The 20,096-nt window shown below is 38.7% G+C and overlaps 18 non-coding genes across 18 annotated transcripts; all 18 read right to left on the reverse strand.

Moving 5' to 3' along the window:
- Positions 1-531: 531 nt before the first annotated feature.
- TRNAC-GCA (transfer RNA cysteine (anticodon GCA)) lies at positions 532-603 on the reverse strand. Its single transcript has one exon. It is a non-coding gene; the product is annotated as a tRNA-Cys (tRNA).
- Positions 604-1,600: 997 nt separating this feature from the next.
- TRNAC-GCA (transfer RNA cysteine (anticodon GCA)) lies at positions 1,601-1,672 on the reverse strand. Its single transcript has one exon. It is a non-coding gene; the product is annotated as a tRNA-Cys (tRNA).
- Positions 1,673-2,673: 1,001 nt separating this feature from the next.
- On the reverse strand, positions 2,674-2,745 carry TRNAC-GCA (transfer RNA cysteine (anticodon GCA)). Its single transcript has one exon. It is a non-coding gene; the product is annotated as a tRNA-Cys (tRNA).
- Positions 2,746-3,742: 997 nt separating this feature from the next.
- On the reverse strand, positions 3,743-3,814 carry TRNAC-GCA (transfer RNA cysteine (anticodon GCA)). Its single transcript has one exon. It is a non-coding gene; the product is annotated as a tRNA-Cys (tRNA).
- A 1,008-nt stretch (positions 3,815-4,822) lies between these two features.
- TRNAC-GCA (transfer RNA cysteine (anticodon GCA)) lies at positions 4,823-4,894 on the reverse strand. The gene has a single exon. It is a non-coding gene; the product is annotated as a tRNA-Cys (tRNA).
- Positions 4,895-5,890: 996 nt separating this feature from the next.
- On the reverse strand, positions 5,891-5,962 carry TRNAC-GCA (transfer RNA cysteine (anticodon GCA)). The gene has a single exon. It is a non-coding gene; the product is annotated as a tRNA-Cys (tRNA).
- Positions 5,963-6,969: 1,007 nt separating this feature from the next.
- TRNAC-GCA (transfer RNA cysteine (anticodon GCA)) lies at positions 6,970-7,041 on the reverse strand. Its single transcript has one exon. It is a non-coding gene; the product is annotated as a tRNA-Cys (tRNA).
- A 997-nt stretch (positions 7,042-8,038) lies between these two features.
- On the reverse strand, positions 8,039-8,110 carry TRNAC-GCA (transfer RNA cysteine (anticodon GCA)). The gene has a single exon. It is a non-coding gene; the product is annotated as a tRNA-Cys (tRNA).
- A 1,001-nt stretch (positions 8,111-9,111) lies between these two features.
- TRNAC-GCA (transfer RNA cysteine (anticodon GCA)) lies at positions 9,112-9,183 on the reverse strand. The gene has a single exon. It is a non-coding gene; the product is annotated as a tRNA-Cys (tRNA).
- A 997-nt stretch (positions 9,184-10,180) lies between these two features.
- Positions 10,181-10,252, reverse strand: TRNAC-GCA (transfer RNA cysteine (anticodon GCA)). Its single transcript has one exon. It is a non-coding gene; the product is annotated as a tRNA-Cys (tRNA).
- Positions 10,253-11,259: 1,007 nt separating this feature from the next.
- TRNAC-GCA (transfer RNA cysteine (anticodon GCA)) lies at positions 11,260-11,331 on the reverse strand. Its single transcript has one exon. It is a non-coding gene; the product is annotated as a tRNA-Cys (tRNA).
- A 997-nt stretch (positions 11,332-12,328) lies between these two features.
- Positions 12,329-12,400, reverse strand: TRNAC-GCA (transfer RNA cysteine (anticodon GCA)). Its single transcript has one exon. It is a non-coding gene; the product is annotated as a tRNA-Cys (tRNA).
- Positions 12,401-13,401: 1,001 nt separating this feature from the next.
- On the reverse strand, positions 13,402-13,473 carry TRNAC-GCA (transfer RNA cysteine (anticodon GCA)). The gene has a single exon. It is a non-coding gene; the product is annotated as a tRNA-Cys (tRNA).
- Positions 13,474-14,469: 996 nt separating this feature from the next.
- Positions 14,470-14,541, reverse strand: TRNAC-GCA (transfer RNA cysteine (anticodon GCA)). The gene has a single exon. It is a non-coding gene; the product is annotated as a tRNA-Cys (tRNA).
- A 1,008-nt stretch (positions 14,542-15,549) lies between these two features.
- Positions 15,550-15,621, reverse strand: TRNAC-GCA (transfer RNA cysteine (anticodon GCA)). The gene has a single exon. It is a non-coding gene; the product is annotated as a tRNA-Cys (tRNA).
- A 997-nt stretch (positions 15,622-16,618) lies between these two features.
- Positions 16,619-16,690, reverse strand: TRNAC-GCA (transfer RNA cysteine (anticodon GCA)). Its single transcript has one exon. It is a non-coding gene; the product is annotated as a tRNA-Cys (tRNA).
- Positions 16,691-17,695: 1,005 nt separating this feature from the next.
- Positions 17,696-17,767, reverse strand: TRNAC-GCA (transfer RNA cysteine (anticodon GCA)). The gene has a single exon. It is a non-coding gene; the product is annotated as a tRNA-Cys (tRNA).
- A 996-nt stretch (positions 17,768-18,763) lies between these two features.
- On the reverse strand, positions 18,764-18,835 carry TRNAC-GCA (transfer RNA cysteine (anticodon GCA)). The gene has a single exon. It is a non-coding gene; the product is annotated as a tRNA-Cys (tRNA).
- Between the last annotated feature and the right edge of the window lie 1,261 nt (positions 18,836-20,096).

Below are 20,096 nucleotides of genomic sequence, written 5' to 3' on the forward strand. Positions count from 1 at the left end.
CTCAGACCAGCCTGCTTGCACCTGCAACTAGGGTTCGTACATCTTGTACGTGGGCAGCGTATTTTAGTAGAAAGTAAATAGATTATGAATTGCACAAAAATGAAGTGCTTCAAACAAACACATACTTTGTATGCACAGAGAAGAGGTGGAATACATGTAAGACTGAGGACATAGGTTAAATGAGGAATAGATTGACTGCATTGCTGCCCACTTTTCTATGCAATTTCTGTAGTGCGATTGAAGGAAGCACTAAACTGTAAAACAAAGTTGCCAATTGCTTTCATAGTCCATTCCCTTTGTTTGGTGCTGTGAAAGGAAGAGCCAGATTCCAAAATAAATCAATGCTTTTTCAGACATTTCCCATACGGAATACCGAGCCCTGTATAAAAATGCATTTACTCTCAGGTTTTGAGCAGTGACATTGTAATGCTGTTAAAGTGTAAGATCCAAGCGAACACTGACTCTGTCAATGATGATCCAAAGGGTTTTTTGAAAAGTCCCAGCTACAAACACAAGAACCAAAACAGGCCAAGGGGACACCTGGATTTGAACCAGGGACCTCTTGATCTGCAGTCAAATGCTCTACCACTGAGCTATATCCCCACCTGTTTGTGAGAGTCGGAATGAAAATATATCAGTACCTCATGAAAGAGTGTGAGAATCATGCTAAGTTGGGCCGGAAAGTACAAGCTTGAAACTGTGGAACAGGAGAAGTAGTTCTTAATATTATTTATTGAAGGAAAACGGGATCGTTTAAAAAAAATATTTATATGTTTCATTGTTATTTTATTTGAACAGGCAGTGGTCCATAGGACCAATGCCTGTACATAAAATGCTTGTTTTGAAACATTCTCAAAGGGGAAGAGGTTTTTACGGGACGCCTTATCCTTTCGCGGATTGGTTACCACAATCACCGAGATGGTGGTGAAGTATGATTGTTTTGGGCCAAATGATGGACGAAAAACATTTCTACATACCACTGCAATTTGGTATTTGGAAGGTACACCCAAACGTCCCTTTCAAGTACCATCAATTTAATATATCAGAAAAGGCCATTTTGTGTTCGAAAATGGCCTGAGTCTTCGAGCCAACCTTTTTTCATCTGCAACGAGGGTTCATACATTTTGCACGTAGGCAGAGGTTTTAAGGAGAAATTAAATAGTTTCTACGTTGCACAAGAATGAAGTGCTTTAAACAAACACATATTTTGTATGCACAGAGGAGAGGAGGAATATATGTAAGACTGAGGACACAGGTTAAATGAGAAATAGATTGACTGCAGCGCTGCCGAGTATACTATGCCATTTCTTTAGTGCGCTACAAGGAAGCACCAAACTGTATAACAAAGTTTTCAATTGTTTTCATAGTGATTCTCTTTGCTTGAAGCTGTGAAAGGAAGAGCCGGATTCCAAAATAAATCAATGATGTTTCAGAAAGTTCCCACGCCCTGTGTACAAATGCATTTATTCCCAGGTTTTGAGCAGTGACACTGTAATGCTAATAAAGTATAAGATCCAACTGAACACTGACTCTGTCAATGGTGATCCATAGGGACTTTATGAAAGATCCCAGCTACAAACACCAAAACCAAAATAGGTTTAGGGGACACCCGGATTTGAACCAGGGACCTCTTGATCTGCAGTCAAATGCTCTACCACTGAGCTATATCCCCAACTGTTTTCAAAGATCAGAATGACAATATATCAGTACATCATGAAAGAGTGAGAGGCTCAAGCTCAGTTGGGCCACAAAGTATGAGCTTGAAACTGTGGAAAAGGAGAAGTAGTTCTTAATATTATTAATTAAAGGAAAACAGGATCATTTAAAAAACAAAATGTATATGTTTAATTGTTATTTTATTTGAATAGGCAGTGGTCCGTAGGACCAATATCTGTAATTAAAATGTTTGTTTTGAAACATTCTCAAAGAGGAACAGGTTTTTACGAGACTACTTATCTTTGTGGATTGATTACCACAATCACTGATATGGTGGTGAAGTATGATTGTTTTGGGCCAAATTACGGTGAAAAAACATTTCTGCATACCACTACAATTTGGTATTTGAAGGTACAACCAAACACCCCTTTCATGTACCTTCGATTTAATACATCAGGAAAAGCTATTTTGTGTTCGCAAATGGCCTGGTTTCTCAGACCAGCCTGCTTGCACCTGCAACTAGGGTTCGTACATCTTGTACGTGGGCAGCGTATTTTAGTAGAAAGTAAATAGATTATGCATTGCACAAAAATGAAGTGCTTCAAACAAACACATACTTTGTATGCACAGAGAAGAGGTGGAATACATGTAAGACTGAGGACACAGGTTAAATGAGGAATAGATTGACTGCATTGCTGCCCACTTTTCTATGCAATTTCTGTAGTGCGATTGAAGGAAGCACTAAACTGTAAAACAAAGTTGCCAATTGCTTTCATAGTCCATTCCCTTTGTTTGGTGCTGTGAAAGGAAGAGCCAGATTCCAAAATAAATCAATGCTTTTTCAGACATTTCCCATACCGAGCCCTGTATAAAAATGCATTTACTCTCATGTTTTGAGCAGTGACATTGTAAAGCTGTTAAAGTGTAAGATCCAAGCGAACACTGACTCTGTCAATGATGATCCAAAGGGGTTTCATGAAAAGTCCCAGCTACAAACACAAGAACCAAAACAGGCCAAGGGGACACCTGGATTTGAACCAGGGACCTCTTGATCTGCAGTCAAATGCTCTACCACTGAGCTATATCCCCACCTGTTTGTGAAAGTCGGAATGAAAATATATCAGTACCTCATGAAAGAGTGTGAGCATCATGCTCAGTTGGGCCGGAAAATACAAGCTTGAAACTGTGGAACAGGAGAAGTAGTTCTTAATATTATTTATTGAAGGAAAACGGGATCGTTTAAAAAAAATATTTATATGTTTCATTGTTATTTTATTTGAACAGGCAGTGGTCCATAGGACCAATGCCTGTACATAAAATGCTTGTTTTGAAACATTCTCAAAGGGGAAGAGGTTTTTACGGGACGCCTTATCCTTTCGCGGATTGGTTACCACAATCACCGAGATGGTGGTGAAGTATGATTGTTTTGGGCCAAATGATGGACGAAAAACATTTCTACATACCACTGCAATTTGGTATTTGGAAGGTACACCCAAACGTCCCTTTCAAGTACCATCAATTTAATATATCAGAAAAGGCCATTTTGTGTTCGAAAATGGCCTGAGTCTTCGAGCCAGCCTTTTTTCATCTGCAACGAGGGTTCATACATTTTGCACGTAGGCAGAGGTTTTAAGGAGAAATTAAATAGTTTCTACCTTGCACAAGAATGAAGTGCTTTAAACAAACACATATTTTGTATGCACAGAGGAGAGGAGGAATATATGTAAGACTGAGGACACAGGTTAAATGAGAAATAGATTGACTGCAGCGCTGCCGAGTATACTATGCCATTTCTTTAGTGCGCTACAAGGAAGCACCAAACTGTATAACAAAGTTTTCAATTGTTTTCATAGTGATTCTCTTTGCTTGAAGCTGTGAAAGGAAGAGCCGGATTCCAAAATAAATCAATGATGTTTCAGAAAGTTCCCACGCCCTGTGTAAAAATGCATTTATTCCCAGGTTTTGAGCAGTGACACTGTAATGCTAATAAAGTATAAGATCAAACTGAACACTGACTCTGTCAATGGTGATCCATAGGGACTTTATGAAAGATCCCAGCTACAAACACCAAAACCAAAATAGGTTTAGGGGACACCCGGATTTGAACCAGGGACCTCTTGATCTGCAGTCAAATGCTCTACCACTGAGCTATATCCCCAACTGTTTTCAAAGATCAGAATGACAATATATCAGTACATCATGAAAGAGTGAGAGGCTCAAGCTCAGTTGGGCCACAAAGTACGAGCTTGAAACTGTGGAAAAGGAGAAGTAGTTCTTAATATTATTAATTAAAGGAAAACAGGATCATTTAAAAAACAAAATGTATATGTTTAATTGTTATTTTATTTGAATAGGCAGTGGTCCATAGGACCAATATCTCTAATTAAAATGTTTGTTTTGAAACATTCTCAAAGGGGAAGAGGTTTTTACGAGACTACTTATCTTTGTGGATTGATTACCACAATCACTGATATGGTGGTGAAGTATGATTGTTTTGGGCCAAATTACGGTGAAAAAACATTTCTGCATACCACTACAATTTGGTATTTGAAGGTACAACCAAACACCCCTTTCATGTACCTTCGATTTAATACATCAGAAAAAGCTATTTTGTGTTCGCAAATGGCCTGGTTTCTCAGACCAGCCTGCTTGCACCTGCAACTAGGGTTCGTACATCTTGTACGTGGGCAGCGTTTTTTAGTAGAAAGTAAATAGATTATGCATTGCACAAAAATGAAGTGCTTCAAACAAACACATACTTTGTATGCACAGAGAAGAGGTGGAATACATGTAAGACTGAGGACACAGGTTAAATGAGGAATAGATTGACTGCATTGCTGCCCACTTTTCTATGCAATTTCTGTAGTGCGATTGAAGGAAGCACTAAACTGTAAAACAAAGTTGCCAATTGCTTTCATAGTCCATTCCCTTTGTTTGGTGCTGTGAAAGGAAGAGCCAGATTCCAAAATAAATCAATGCTTTTTCAGACATTTCCCATACGGAATACCGAGCCCTGTATAAAAATGCATTTACTCTCAGGTTTTGAGCAGTGACATTGTAATGCTGTTAAAGTGTAAGATCCAAGCGAACACTGACTCTGTCAATGATGATCCAAAGGGGTTTTATGAAAAGTCCCAGCTACAAACACAAGAACCAAAACAAGCCATGGGGACACCTGGATTTGAACCAGGGACCTCTTGATCTGCAGTCAAATGCTCAACCACTGAGCTATATCCCCACCTGTTTGTGAGAGTCGGAATGAAAATATATCAGTACCTCATGAAAGAGTGTGAGCATCATGCTCAGTTGGGCCGGAAAGTACAAGCTTGAAACTGTGGAACAGGAGAAGTAGTTCTTAATATTATTTATTGAAGGAAAACGGGATCGTTTAAAAAAATATTTATATGTTTCATTGTTATTTTATTTGAACAGGCAGTGGTCCATAGGACCAATGCCTGTACATAAAATGCTTGTTTTGAAACATTCTCAAAGGGGAAGAGGTTTTTACGGGACGCCTTATCCTTTCGCGGATTGGTTACCACAATCACCGAGATGGTGGTGAAGTATGATTGTTTTGGGCCAAATGATGGACGAAAAACATTTCTACATACCACTGCAATTTGGTATTTGGAAGGTACACCCAAACGTCCCTTTCAAGTACCATCAATTTAATATATCAGAAAAGGCCATTTTGTGTTCGAAAATGGCCTGAGTCTTCGAGCCAGCCTTTTTTCATCTGCAACGAGGGTTCATACATTTTGCACGTAGGCAGAGGTTTTAAGGAGAAATTAAATAGTTTCTACGTTGCACAAGAATGAAGTGCTTTAAACAAACACATATTTTGTATGCACAGAGGAGAGGAGGAATATATGTAAGACTGAGGACACAGGTTAAATGAGAAATGGATTGACTGCAGCGCTGCCGAGTATACTATGCCATTTCTTTAGTGCGCTACAAGGAAGCACCAAACTGTATAACAAAGTTTTCAATTGTTTTCATAGTGATTCTCTTTGCTTGAAGCTGTGAAAGGAAGAGCCGGATTCCAAAATAAATCAATGATGTTTCAGAAAGTTCCCACGCCCTGTGTAAAAATGCATTTATTCCCAGGTTTTGAGCAGTGACACTGTAATGCTAATAAAGTATAAGATCAAACTGAACACTGACTCTGTCAATGGTGATCCATAGGGACTTTATGAAAGATCCCAGCTACAAACACCAAAACCAAAATAGGTTTAGGGGACACCCGGATTTGAACCAGGGACCTCTTGATTTGCAGTCAAATGCTCTACCACTGAGCTATATCCCCAACTGTTTTCAAAGATCAGAATGACAATATATCAGTACATCATGAAAGAGTGAGAGGCTCAAGCTCAGTTGGGCCACAAAGTACGAGCTTGAAACTGTGGAAAAGGAGAAGTAGTTCTTAATATTATTAATTAAAGGAAAAGAGGATCATTTAAAAAACAAAATGTATATGTTTAATTGTTATTTTATTTGAATAGGCAGTGGTCCATAGGACCAATATCTGTAATTAAAATGTTTGTTTTGAAACATTCTCAAAGGGGAAGAGGTTTTTACGAGACTACTTATCTTTGTGGATTGATTACCACAATCACTGATATGGTGGTGAAGTATGATTGTTTTGGGCCAAATTACGGTGAAAAAACATTTCTGCATACCACTACAATTTGGTATTTGAAGGTACAACCAAACACGCCTTTCATGTACCTTCGATTTAATCCATCAGAAAAAGCTATTTTGTGTTCGCAAATGGCCTGGTTTCTCAGACCAGCCTGCTTGCACCTGCAACTAGGGTTCGTACATCTTGTACGTGGGCAGCGTATTTTAGTAGAAAGTAAATAGATTATGAATTGCACAAAAATGAAGTGCTTCAAACAAACACATACTTTGTATGCACAGAGAAGAGGTGGAATACATGTAAGTCTGAGGACATAGGTTAAATGAGGAATAGATTGACTGCATTGCTGCCCACTTTTCTATGCAATTTCTGTAGTGCGATTGAAGGAAGCACTAAACTGTAAAACAAAGTTGCCAATTGCTTTCATAGTCCATTCCCTTTGTTTGGTGCTGTGAAAGGAAGAGCCAGATTCCAAAATAAATCAATGCTTTTTCAGACATTTCCCATACGGAATACCGAGCCCTGTATAAAAATGCATTTACTCTCAGGTTTTGAGCAGTGACATTGTAATGCTGTTAAAGTGTAAGATCCAAGCGAACACTGACTCTGTCAATGATGATCCAAAGGGTTTTTTGAAAAGTCCCAGCTACAAACACAAGAACCAAAACAGGCCAAGGGGACACCTGGATTTGAACCAGGGACCTCTTGATCTGCAGTCAAATGCTCTACCACTGAGCTATATCCCCACCTGTTTGTGAGAGTCGGAATGAAAATATATCAGTACCTCATGAAAGAGTGTGAGCATCATGCTCAGTTGGGCCGGAAAGTACGAGCTTGAAACTGTGGAACAGGAGAAGTAGTTCTTAATATTATTTATTGAAGGAAAACGGGATCGTTTAAAAAAAATATTTATATGTTTCATTGTTATTTTATTTGAACAGGCAGTGGTCCATAGGACCAATGCCTGTACATAAAATGCTTGTTTTGAAACATTCTCAAAGGGGAAGAGGTTTTTACGGGACGCCTTATCCTTTCGCGGATTGGTTACCACAATCACCGAGATGGTGGTGAAGTATGATTGTTTTGGGCCAAATGATGGACGAAAAACATTTCTACATACCACTGCAATTTGGTATTTGGAAGGTACACCCAAACGTCCCTTTCAAGTACCATCAATTTAATATATCAGAAAAGGCCATTTTGTGTTCGAAAATGGCCTGAGTCTTCGAGCCAGCCTTTTTTCATCTGCAACGAGGGTTCATACATTTTGCACGTAGGCAGAGGTTTTAAGGAGAAATTAAATAGTTTCTACGTTGCACAAGAATGAAGTGCTTTAAACAAACACATATTTTGTATGCACAGAGGAGAGGAGGAATATATGTAAGACTGAGGACACAGGTTAAATGAGAAATAGATTGACTGCAGCGCTGCCGAGTATACTATGCCATTTCTTTAGTGCGCTACAAGGAAGCACCAAACTGTATAACAAAGTTTTCAATTGTTTTCATAGTGATTCTCTTTGCTTGAAGCTGTGAAAGGAAGAGCCGGATTCCAAAATAAATCAATGATGTTTCAGAAAGTTCCCACGCCCTGTGTACAAATGCATTTATTCCCAGGTTTTGAGCAGTGACACTGTAATGCTAATAAAGTATAAGATCCAACTGAACACTGACTCTGTCAATGGTGATCCATAGGGACTTTATGAAAGATCCCAGCTACAAACACCAAAACCAAAATAGGTTTAGGGGACACCCGGATTTGAACCAGGGACCTCTTGATCTGCAGTCAAATGCTCTACCACTGAGCTATATCCCCAACTGTTTTCAAAGATCAGAATGACAATATATCAGTACATCATGAAAGAGTGAGAGGCTCAAGCTCAGTTGGGCCACAAAGTATGAGCTTGAAACTGTGGAAAAGGAGAAGTAGTTCTTAATATTATTAATTAAAGGAAAACAGGATCATTTAAAAAACAAAATGTATATGTTTAATTGTTATTTTATTTGAATAGGCAGTGGTCCGTAGGACCAATATCTGTAATTAAAATGTTTGTTTTGAAACATTCTCAAAGAGGAACAGGTTTTTACGAGACTACTTATCTTTGTGGATTGATTACCACAATCACTGATATGGTGGTGAAGTATGATTGTTTTGGGCCAAATTACGGTGAAAAAACATTTCTGCATACCACTACAATTTGGTATTTGAAGGTACAACCAAACACCCCTTTCATGTACCTTCGATTTAATACATCAGGAAAAGCTATTTTGTGTTCGCAAATGGCCTGGTTTCTCAGACCAGCCTGCTTGCACCTGCAACTAGGGTTCGTACATCTTGTACGTGGGCAGCGTATTTTAGTAGAAAGTAAATAGATTATGCATTGCACAAAAATGAAGTGCTTCAAACAAACACATACTTTGTATGCACAGAGAAGAGGTGGAATACATGTAAGACTGAGGACACAGGTTAAATGAGGAATAGATTGACTGCATTGCTGCCCACTTTTCTATGCAATTTCTGTAGTGCGATTGAAGGAAGCACTAAACTGTAAAACAAAGTTGCCAATTGCTTTCATAGTCCATTCCCTTTGTTTGGTGCTGTGAAAGGAAGAGCCAGATTCCAAAATAAATCAATGCTTTTTCAGACATTTCCCATACCGAGCCCTGTATAAAAATGCATTTACTCTCATGTTTTGAGCAGTGACATTGTAAAGCTGTTAAAGTGTAAGATCCAAGCGAACACTGACTCTGTCAATGATGATCCAAAGGGGTTTCATGAAAAGTCCCAGCTACAAACACAAGAACCAAAACAGGCCAAGGGGACACCTGGATTTGAACCAGGGACCCCTTGATCTGCAGTCAAATGCTCTACCACTGAGCTATATCCCCACCTGTTTGTGAGAGTCGGAATGAAAATATATCAGTACCTCATGAAAGAGTGTGAGCATCATGCTCAGTTGGGCCGGAAAATACAAGCTTGAAACTGTGGAACAGGAGAAGTAGTTCTTAATATTATTTATTGAAGGAAAACGGGATCGTTTAAAAAAAATATTTATATGTTTCATTGTTATTTTATTTGAACAGGCAGTGGTCCATAGGACCAATGCCTGTACATAAAATGCTTGTTTTGAAACATTCTCAAAGGGGAAGAGGTTTTTACGGGACGCCTTATCCTTTCGCGGATTGGTTACCACAATCACCGAGATGGTGGTGAAGTATGATTGTTTTGGGCCAAATGATGGACGAAAAACATTTCTACATACCACTGCAATTTGGTATTTGGAAGGTACACCCAAACGTCCCTTTCAAGTACCATCAATTTAATATATCAGAAAAGGCCATTTTGTGTTCGAAAATGGCCTGAGTCTTCGAGCCAGCCTTTTTTCATCTGCAACGAGGGTTCATACATTTTGCACGTAGGCAGAGGTTTTAAGGAGAAATTAAATAGTTTCTACCTTGCACAAGAATGAAGTGCTTTAAACAAACACATATTTTGTATGCACAGAGGAGAGGAGGAATATATGTAAGACTGAGGACACAGGTTAAATGAGAAATAGATTGACTGCAGCGCTGCCGAGTATACTATGCCATTTCTTTAGTGCGCTACAAGGAAGCACCAAACTGTATAACAAAGTTTTCAATTGTTTTCATAGTGATTCTCTTTGCTTGAAGCTGTGAAAGGAAGAGCCGGATTCCAAAATAAATCAATGATGTTTCAGAAAGTTCCCACGCCCTGTGTAAAAATGCATTTATTCCCAGGTTTTGAGCAGTGACACTGTAATGCTAATAAAGTATAAGATCAAACTGAACACTGACTCTGTCAATGGTGATCCATAGGGACTTTATGAAAGATCCCAGCTACAAACACCAAAACCAAAATAGGTTTAGGGGACACCCGGATTTGAACCAGGGACCTCTTGATCTGCAGTCAAATGCTCTACCACTGAGCTATATCCCCAACTGTTTTCAAAGATCAGAATGACAATATATCAGTACATCATGAAAGAGTGAGAGGCTCAAGCTCAGTTGGGCCACAAAGTACGAGCTTGAAACTGTGGAAAAGGAGAAGTAGTTCTTAATATTATTAATTAAAGGAAAACAGGATCATTTAAAAAACAAAATGTATATGTTTAATTGTTATTTTATTTGAATAGGCAGTGGTCCATAGGACCAATATCTCTAATTAAAATGTTTGTTTTGAAACATTCTCAAAGGGGAAGAGGTTTTTACGAGACTACTTATCTTTGTGGATTGATTACCACAATCACTGATATGGTGGTGAAGTATGATTGTTTTGGGCCAAATTACGGTGAAAAAACATTTCTGCATACCACTACAATTTGGTATTTGAAGGTACAACCAAACACGCCTTTCATGTACCTTCGATTTAATACATCAGAAAAAGCTATTTTGTGTTCGCAAATGGCCTGGTTTCTCAGACCAGCCTGCTTGCACCTGCAACTAGGGTTCGTACATCTTGTACGTGGGCAGCGTATTTTAGTAGAAAGTAAATAGATTATGAATTGCACAAAAATGAAGTGCTTCAAACAAACACATACTTTGTATGCACAGAGAAGAGGTGGAATACATGTAAGACTGAGGACATAGGTTAAATGAGGAATAGATTGACTGCATTGCTGCCCACTTTTCTATGCAATTTCTGTAGTGCGATTGAAGGAAGCACTAAACTGTAAAACAAAGTTGCCAATTGCTTTCATAGTCCATTCCCTTTGTTTGGTGCTGTGAAAGGAAGAGCCAGATTCCAAAATAAATCAATGCTTTTTCAGACATTTCCCATACGGAATACCGAGCCCTGTATAAAAATGCATTTACTCTCAGGTTTTGAGCAGTGACATTGTAATGCTGTTAAAGTGTAAGATCCAAGCGAACACTGACTCTGTCAATGATGATCCAAAGGGTTTTTTGAAAAGTCCCAGCTACAAACACAAGAACCAAAACAGGCCAAGGGGACACCTGGATTTGAACCAGGGACCTCTTGATCTGCAGTCAAATGCTCTACCACTGAGCTATATCCCCACCTGTTTGTGAGAGTCGGAATGAAAATATATCAGTACCTCATGAAAGAGTGTGAGAATCATGCTAAGTTGGGCCGGAAAGTACAAGCTTGAAACTGTGGAACAGGAGAAGTAGTTCTTAATATTATTTATTGAAGGAAAACGGGATCGTTTAAAAAAAATATTTATATGTTTCATTGTTATTTTATTTGAACAGGCAGTGGTCCATAGGACCAATGCCTGTACATAAAATGCTTGTTTTGAAACATTCTCAAAGGGGAAGAGGTTTTTACGGGACGCCTTATCCTTTCGCGGATTGGTTACCACAATCACCGAGATGGTGGTGAAGTATGATTGTTTTGGGCCAAATGATGGACGAAAAACATTTCTACATACCACTGCAATTTGGTATTTGGAAGGTACACCCAAACGTCCCTTTCAAGTACCATCAATTTAATATATCAGAAAAGGCCATTTTGTGTTCGAAAATGGCCTGAGTCTTCGAGCCAGCCTTTTTTCATCTGCAACGAGGGTTCATACATTTTGCACGTAGGCAGAGGTTTTAAGGAGAAATTAAATAGTTTCTACGTTGCACAAGAATGAAGTGCTTTAAACAAACACATATTTTGTATGCACAGAGGAGAGGAGGAATATATGTAAGACTGAGGACACAGGTTAAATGAGAAATAGATTGACTGCAGCGCTGCCGAGTATACTATGCCATTTCTTTAGTGCGCTACAAGGAAGCACCAAACTGTATAACAAAGTTTTCAATTGTTTTCATAGTGATTCTCTTTGCTTGAAGCTGTGAAAGGAAGAGCCGGATTCCAAAATAAATCAATGATGTTTCAGAAAGTTCCCACGCCCTGTGTACAAATGCATTTATTCCCAGGTTTTGAGCAGTGACACTGTAATGCTAATAAAGTATAAGATCCAACTGAACACTGACTCTGTCAATGGTGATCCATAGGGACTTTATGAAAGATCCCAGCTACAAACACCAAAACCAAAATAGGTTTAGGGGACACCCGGATTTGAACCAGGGACCTCTTGATCTGCAGTCAAATGCTCTACCACTGAGCTATATCCCCAACTGTTTTCAAAGATCAGAATGACAATATATCAGTACATCATGAAAGAGTGAGAGGCTCAAGCTCAGTTGGGCCACAAAGTATGAGCTTGAAACTGTGGAAAAGGAGAAGTAGTTCTTAATATTATTAATTAAAGGAAAACAGGATCATTTAAAAAACAAAATGTATATGTTTAATTGTTATTTTATTTGAATAGGCAGTGGTCCGTAGGACCAATATCTGTAATTAAAATGTTTGTTTTGAAACATTCTCAAAGAGGAACAGGTTTTTACGAGACTACTTATCTTTGTGGATTGATTACCACAATCACTGATATGGTGGTGAAGTATGATTGTTTTGGGCCAAATTACGGTGAAAAAACATTTCTGCATACCACTACAATTTGGTATTTGAAGGTACAACCAAACACCCCTTTCATGTACCTTCGATTTAATACATCAGGAAAAGCTATTTTGTGTTCGCAAATGGCCTGGTTTCTCAGACCAGCCTGCTTGCACCTGCAACTAGGGTTCGTACATCTTGTACGTGGGCAGCGTATTTTAGTAGAAAGTAAATAGATTATGCATTGCACAAAAATGAAGTGCTTCAAACAAACACATACTTTGTATGCACAGAGAAGAGGTGGAATACATGTAAGACTGAGGACACAGGTTAAATGAGGAATAGATTGACTGCATTGCTGCCCACTTTTCTATGCAATTTCTGTAGTGCGATTGAAGGAAGCACTAAACTGTAAAACAAAGTTGCCAATTGCTTTCATAGTCCATTCCCTTTGTTTGGTGCTGTGAAAGGAAGAGCCAGATTCCAAAATAAATCAATGCTTTTTCAGACATTTCCCATACCGAGCCCTGTATAAAAATGCATTTACTCTCATGTTTTGAGCAGTGACATTGTAAAGCTGTTAAAGTGTAAGATCCAAGCGAACACTGACTCTGTCAATGATGATCCAAAGGGGTTTCATGAAAAGTCCCAGCTACAAACACAAAAACCAAAACAGGCCAAGGGGACACCTGGATTTGAACCAGGGACCTCTTGATCTGCAGTCAAATGCTCAACCACTGAGCTATATCCCCACCTGTTTGTGAGAGTCGGAATGAAAATATATCAGTACCTCATGAAAGAGTGTGAGCATCATGCTCAGTTGGGCCGGAAAGTACAAGCTTGAAACTGTGGAACAGGAGAAGTAGTTCTTAATATTATTTATTGAAGGAAAACGGGATCGTTTAAAAAAATATTTATATGTTTCATTGTTATTTTATTTGAACAGGCAGTGGTCCATAGGACCAATGCCTGTACATAAAATGCTTGTTTTGAAACATTCTCAAAGGGGAAGAGGTTTTTACGGGACGCCTTATCCTTTCGCGGATTGGTTACCACAATCACCGAGATGGTGGTGAAGTATGATTGTTTTGGGCCAAATGATGGACGAAAAACATTTCTACATACCACTGCAATTTGGTCTTTGGAAGGTACACCCAAACGTCCCTTTCAAGTACCATCAATTTAATATATCAGAAAAGGCCATTTTGTGTTCGAAAATGGCCTGAGTCTTCGAGCCAGCCTTTTTTCATCTGCAACGAGGGTTCATACATTCTGCACGTAGGCAGAGGTTTTAAGGAGAAATTAAATAGTTTCTACGTTGCACAAGAATGAAGTGCTTTAAACAAACACATATTTTGTATGCACAGAGGAGAGGAGGAATATATGTAAGACTGAGGACACAGGTTAAATGAGAAATAGATTGACTGCAGCGCTGCAGAGTATACTATGCCATTTCTTTAGTGCGCTACAAGGAAGCACCAAACTGTATAACAAAGTTTTCAATTGTTTTCATAGTGATTCTCTTTGCTTGAAGCTGTGAAAGGAAGAGCCGGATTCCAAAATAAATCAATGATGTTTCAGAAAGTTCCCACGCCCTGTGTACAAATGCATTTATTCCCAGGTTTTGAGCAGTGACACTGTAATGCTAATAAAGTATAAGATCCAACTGAACACTGACTCTGTCAATGGTGATCCATAGGGACTTTATGAAAGATCCCAGCTACAAACACCAAAACCAAAATAGGTTTAGGGGACACCCGGATTTGAACCAGGGACCTCTTGATCTGCAGTCAAATGCTCTACCACTGAGCTATATCCCCAACTGTTTTCAAAGATCAGAATGACAATATATCAGTACATCATGAAAGAGTGAGAGGCTCAAGCTCAGTTGGGCCACAAAGTACGAGCTTGAAACTGTGGAAAAGGAGAAGTAGTTCTTAATATAATTAATTAAAGGAAAACAGGATCATTTAAAAAACAAAATGTATATGTTTAATTGTTATTTTATTTGAATAGGCAGTGGTCCATAGGACCAATATCTGTAATTAAAATGTTTGTTTTGAAACATTCTCAAAGGGGAAGAGGTTTTTACGAGACTACTTATCTTTGTGGATTGATTACCACAATCACTGATATGGTGGTGAAGTATGATTGTTTTGGGCCAAATTACGGTGAAAAAACATTTCTGCATACCACTACAATTTGGTATTTGAAGGTACAACCAAACACCCCTTTCATGTACCTTCGATTTAATACATCAGAAAAAGCTATTTTGTGTTCGCAAATGGCCTGGTTTCTCAGACCAGCCTGCTTGCACCTGCAACTAGGGTTCGTACATCTTGTACGTGGGCAGCGTATTTTAGTAGAAAGTAAATAGATTATGCATTGCACAAAAATTAAGTGCTTCAAACAAACACATACTTTGTATGCACAGAGAAGAGGTGGAATACATGTAAGACTGAGGACACAGGTTAAATGAGGAATAGATTGACTGCATTGCTGCCCACTTTTCTATGCAATTTCTGTAGTGCGATTGAAGGAAGCACTAAACTGTAAAACAAAGTTGCCAATTGCTTTCATAGTACATTCCCTTTGTTTGGTGCTGTGAAAGGAAGAGCCAGATTCCAAAATAAATCAATGCTTTTACAGACATTTCCCATACGGAATACCGAGCCCTGTATAAAAATGCATTTACTCTCAGGTTTTGAGCAGTGACATTGTAATGCTGTTAAAGTGTAAGATCCAAGCGAACACTGACTCTGTCAATGATGATCCAAAGGGGTTTTATGAAAAGTCCCAGCTACAAACACAAGAACCAAAACATGCCAAGGGGACACCTGGATTTGAACCAGGGACCTCTTGATCTGCAGTCAAATGCTCTACCACTGAGCTATATCCCCACCTGTTTGTGAGAGTCGGAATGAAAATATATCAGTACCTCATGAAACAGTGTGAGCATCATGCTCAGTTGGGCCGGAAAGTACAAGCTTGAAACTGTGGAACAGGAGAAGTAGTTCTTAATATTATTTATTGAAGGAAAACGGGATCGTTTAAAAAAAATAATTATATGTTTCATTGTTATTTTATTTGAACAGGCAGTGGTCCATAGGACCAATGCCTGTACATAAAATGCTTGTTTTGAAACATTCTCAAAGGGGAAGAGGTTTTTACGGGACGCCTTATCCTTTCGCGGATTGGTTACCACAATCACCGAGATGGTGGTGAAGTATGATTGTTTTGGGCCAAATGATGGACGAAAAACATGTCTACATACCACTGCAATTTGGTATTTGGAAGGTACACCCAAATGTCCCTTTCAAGTACCATCAATTTAATATATCAGAAAAGGCCATTTTGTGTTCAAAAATGACCTGAGTCTTCGAGCCAGCCTTTTTTCATCTGCAACGAGGGTTCATACATTTTGCACGTAGGCAGAGGTTTTAAGGAGAAATTAAATCGTTTCTACGTTGCACAAGAATGAAGTGCTTTAAACAAACACATATTTTGTATGCACAGAGGAGAGGAGGAATATATGTAAGACTGAGGACACATTTTAAATGAGAAATAGATTGACTGCAGCGCTGCCGAGTATACTATGCCATTTCTTTAGTGCGCTACAAGAAAGCACCAAACTGTATAACAAAGTTTTCAATTGTTTTCATAGTCATTCTCTTTGTTTGAAGCTGTGAAAGGAAGAGCCGGATTCCAAAATAAATCAATGATGTTTCAGAAAGTTCCCACGCCCTGTATAAAAATGCATTTATTCCCAGGTTTTGAGCAGTGACACTGTAATGCTAATAAAGTATAAGATCCAACTGAACACTGACTCTGTCAATGGTGATCCAAAGGGACTTTATGAAAGATCCTAACTACAAACACCAGAACCAAAATAGGTTTAGGGGACACCCGGATTTGAACCAGGGACCTCTTGATCTGCAGTCAAATGCTCTACCACTGAGCTATATCCCCAACTTTTTTCAAAGATCAGAATGACAATATAACAGTACATCATGAAAGAGTGAGAGGCTCAAGCTCAGTTGGGCCACAAAGTACGAGCTTGAAACTGTGGAAAAGGAGAAGTAGTTCTTAATATTATTAATTAAAGGAAAACAGGATCATTTAAAAAACAAAATGTATATATTTAATTGTTATTTTATTTGAATAGGCAGTGGTCCATAGGAACAATATCTGTAATTAAAATGTTTGTTTTGAAACATTCTCAAAGAGGAACAGGTTTTTACGAGACTACTTATCTTTGTGGAATGATTACCACAATCACTGTGGTGGTGAAGTATGATTGTTTTGGGCCAAATTACGGTGAAAAAACATTTCTGCATACCACTACAATTTGGTATTTGAAGGTACAACCAAACACCCCTTTCATGTACCTTCGATTTAATACATCAGAAAAAGCTATTTTGTGTTCGCAAATGGCCTGGTTTCTCAGACCAGCCTGCTTGCACCTGCAACTAGGGTTCGTACATCTTGTACGTGGGCAGCGTATTTTAGTAGAAAGTAAATAGATTATGCATTGCACAAAAATGAAGTGCTTCAAGCAAACACATACTTTGTATGCACAGAGAAGAGGTGGAATACATGTAAGACTGAGGACACAGGTTAAATGAGGAATAGATTGACTGCATTGCTGCCCACTTTTCTATGCAATTTCTGTAGTGCGATTGAAGGAAGCACTAAACTGTAAAACAAAGTTGCCAATTGCTTTCATAGTCCATTCCCTTTGTTTGGTGCTGTGAAAGGAAGAGCCAGATTCCAAAATAAATCAATGCTTTTTCAGATATTTCCCATACGGAATACCGAGCCCTGTATAAAAATGCATTTACTCTCAGGTTTTGAGCAGTGACATTGTAATGCTGTTAAAGTGTAAGATCCAAGCGAACACTGACTCTGTCAATGATGATCCAAAGGGGTTTTATGAAAAGTCCCAGCTACAAACACAAGAACCAAAACAGGGCAAGGGGACACCTGGATTTGAACCAGGGACCTCTTGATCTGCAGTCAAATGCTCTACCACTGAGCTATATCCCCACCTGTTTGTGAGAGTCGGAATGAAAATATATCAGTACCTCATGAAAGAGTGTGAGCATCATGCTCAGTTGGGCCGGAAAGTACAAGCTTGAAACTGTGGAACAGGAGAAGTAGTTCTTAATATTATTTATTGAAGGAAAACGGGATCGTTTAAAAAAAATATTTATATGTTTCATTGTTATTTTATTTGAACAGGCAGTGGTCCATAGGACCAATGCCTGTACATAAAATGCTTGTTTTGAAACATTCTCAAAGGGGAAAAGGTTTTTACGGGACGCCTTATCCTTTCGCGGATTGGTTACCACAATCACCGAGATGGTGGTGAAGTATGATTGTTTTGGGCCAAATGATGGACGAAAAACATTTCTACATACCACTGCAATTTGGTATTTGGAAGGTACACCCAAACGTCCCTTTCAAGTACCATCAATTTAATATATCAGAAAAGGCCATTTTGTGTTCGAAAATGGCCTGAGTCTTCGAGCCAGCCTTTTTTCATCTGCAACGAGGGTTCATACATTTTGCACGTAGGCAGAGGTTTTAAGGAGAAATAAATAGTTTCTACGTTGCACAAGAATGAAGTGCTTTAAAGAAACACATATTTTGTATGCACAGAGGAGAGGAGGAATATATGTAAGACTGAGGACACAGGTTAAATGAGAAAAAGATTGACTGCAGCGCTGCCGAGTATATTATGCCATTTCTTTAGTGCGCTACAAGGAAGCACCAAACTGTATAACAAAGTTTTCAATTGTTTTCATAGTGATTCTCTTTGCTTGAAGCTGTGAAAGGAAGAGCCGGATTCCAAAGTAAATCAATGATGTTTCAGAAAGTTCCCACGCCCTGTGTGAAAATGCATTTATTCCCAGGTTTTGAGCAGTGACACTGTAATGCTAATAAAGTATAAGATCCAACTGAACACTGACTCTGTCAATGGTGATCCATAGGGACTTTATGAAAGATCCCAGCTACAAACACCAAAACCAAAATAGGTTTAGGGGACACCTGGATTTGAACCAGGGACCTCTTGATCTGCAGTCAAATGCTCTACCACTGAGCTATATCCCCAACTGTTTTCAAAGATCAGAATGACAATATATCAGTACATCATGAAAGAGTGAGAGGCTCAAGCTCAGTTGGGCCACAAAGTACGAGCTTGAAACTGTGGAAAAGGAGAAGTAGTTCTTAATATTATTAATTAAAGGAAAACAGGATCATTTAAAAAACAAAATGTATATGTTTAATTGTTATTTTATTTGAATAGGCAGTGGTCCATAGGACCAATATCTGTAATTAAAATGTTTGTTTTGAAACATTCTCAAAGGGGAAGAGGTTTTTACGAGACTACTTATCTTTGTGGATTGATTACCACAATCACTGATATGGTGGTGAAGTATGATTGTTTTGGGCCAAATTACGGTGAAAAAACATTTCTGCATACCACTACAATTTGGTATTTGAAGGTACAACCAAACACCCCTTTCATGTACCTTCGATTTAATACATCAGAAAAAGCTATTTTGTGTTCGCAAATGGCCTGGTTTCTCAGACCAGCCTGCTTGCACCTGCAACTAGGGTTCGTACATCTTGTACGTGGGCAGCGTATTTTAGTAGAAAGTAAATAGATTATGCATTGCACAAAAATGAAGTGCTTCAAACAAACACATACTTTGTATGCACAGAGAAGAGGTGGAATACATGTAAGACTGAGGACACAGGTTAAATGAGGAATAGATTGACTGCATTGCTGCCCACTTTTCTATGCAATTTCTGTAGTGCGATTGAAGGAAGCACTAAACTGTAAAACAAAGTTGCCAATTGCTTTCATAGTCCATTCCCTTTGTTTGGTGCTGTGAAAGGAAGAGCCAGATTCCAAAATAAATCAATGCTTTTTCAGACATTTCCCATACGGAATACCGAGCCCTGTATAAAAATGCATTTACTCTCAGGTTTTGAGCAGTGACATTGTAATGCTGTTAAAGTGTAAGATCCAAGCGAACACTGACTCTGTCAATGATGATCCAAAGGGGTTTTATGAAAAGTCCCAGCTTCAAACACAAGAACCAAAACAGGCCAAGGGGACACCTGGATTTGAACCAGGGACCTCTTGATCTGCAATCAAATATTCTACCACTGAGCTATATCCCCACCTGTTTGTGAGAGTCGGAATGAAAATATATCAGTACCTCATGAAAGAGTGTGAGCATCATGCTCAGTTGGGCCGGAAAGTACAAGCTTGAAACTGTGGAACAGGAGAAGTAGTTCCTAATATTATTTATTGAAGGAAAACGGGATCATTTAAAAAAAATATTTATATGTTTCATTGTTA

This window comes from Triturus cristatus, chromosome 4_1 (genome assembly GCF_964204655.1).
Source record: "Triturus cristatus chromosome 4_1, aTriCri1.1, whole genome shotgun sequence".
Lineage (NCBI taxonomy): Eukaryota > Metazoa > Chordata > Amphibia > Caudata > Salamandridae > Triturus > Triturus cristatus.